This window comes from Penaeus monodon, chromosome 24 (assembly GCF_015228065.2).
Source record: "Penaeus monodon isolate SGIC_2016 chromosome 24, NSTDA_Pmon_1, whole genome shotgun sequence".
NCBI classification, from domain to species: Eukaryota; Metazoa; Arthropoda; class Malacostraca; order Decapoda; family Penaeidae; genus Penaeus; species Penaeus monodon.
Genome location: NC_051409.1, coordinates 35700587 through 35701039, shown reverse-complemented (window position 1 = coordinate 35701039; position 453 = coordinate 35700587). Strand labels below are relative to the sequence as shown.

Genomic DNA, 453 nt, shown 5'->3' with positions numbered 1-453 from the left:
TTGGGCATTTACTGGATAAGAGCATAAAACTTAACATGATGATAAATTGACAAGCATATATCTGAACTTCTGATGTCATTTTCATTCTGAATTCTTGAAGGGGAGTGAGAAAAAAAGTTTTAAATATGGATGCTACTAATTTACTATCACTATTTCAGCAAAACTTGAACATCCAGGAATGTGGAAGGCCTTTAGGGACCTGAACATAGAACCCATGCTGAGGGGAGACCTTCTTTACTGGTGAATGTATGTATATTTGTCAGTCATGTCCTTTACTATGACTTTTTTGGTTACATTAAGTGATGACAAAATTTCGCCCCTAGCGTAAAATTCATGACGATGGCATTGGTCTTTCTGAAAACAGAAAGACTGTTATTGAGAAAATAGCTGTTTTAGTATCTTGTTTCAGTTGATGTGGTCTTTCACAGGTAGTGGATATAAGGCCGGCAGTTC

General features: G+C 36.4%; 1 long non-coding RNA gene across 4 annotated transcripts in view; it reads left to right on the top strand.

Moving 5' to 3' along the window:
• Positions 1-453, top strand: part of LOC119588744 — a 9662-nt gene extending 9209 nt beyond the window's left edge. For all 4 annotated transcript variants that reach the window (XR_005230140.1, XR_005230141.1, XR_005230138.1 and 1 more), the window contains exons 13-14: positions 159-246; positions 429-453. This is a non-coding gene — a long non-coding RNA (uncharacterized LOC119588744). The remainder of the gene's footprint in view (positions 1-158; positions 247-428) is intronic.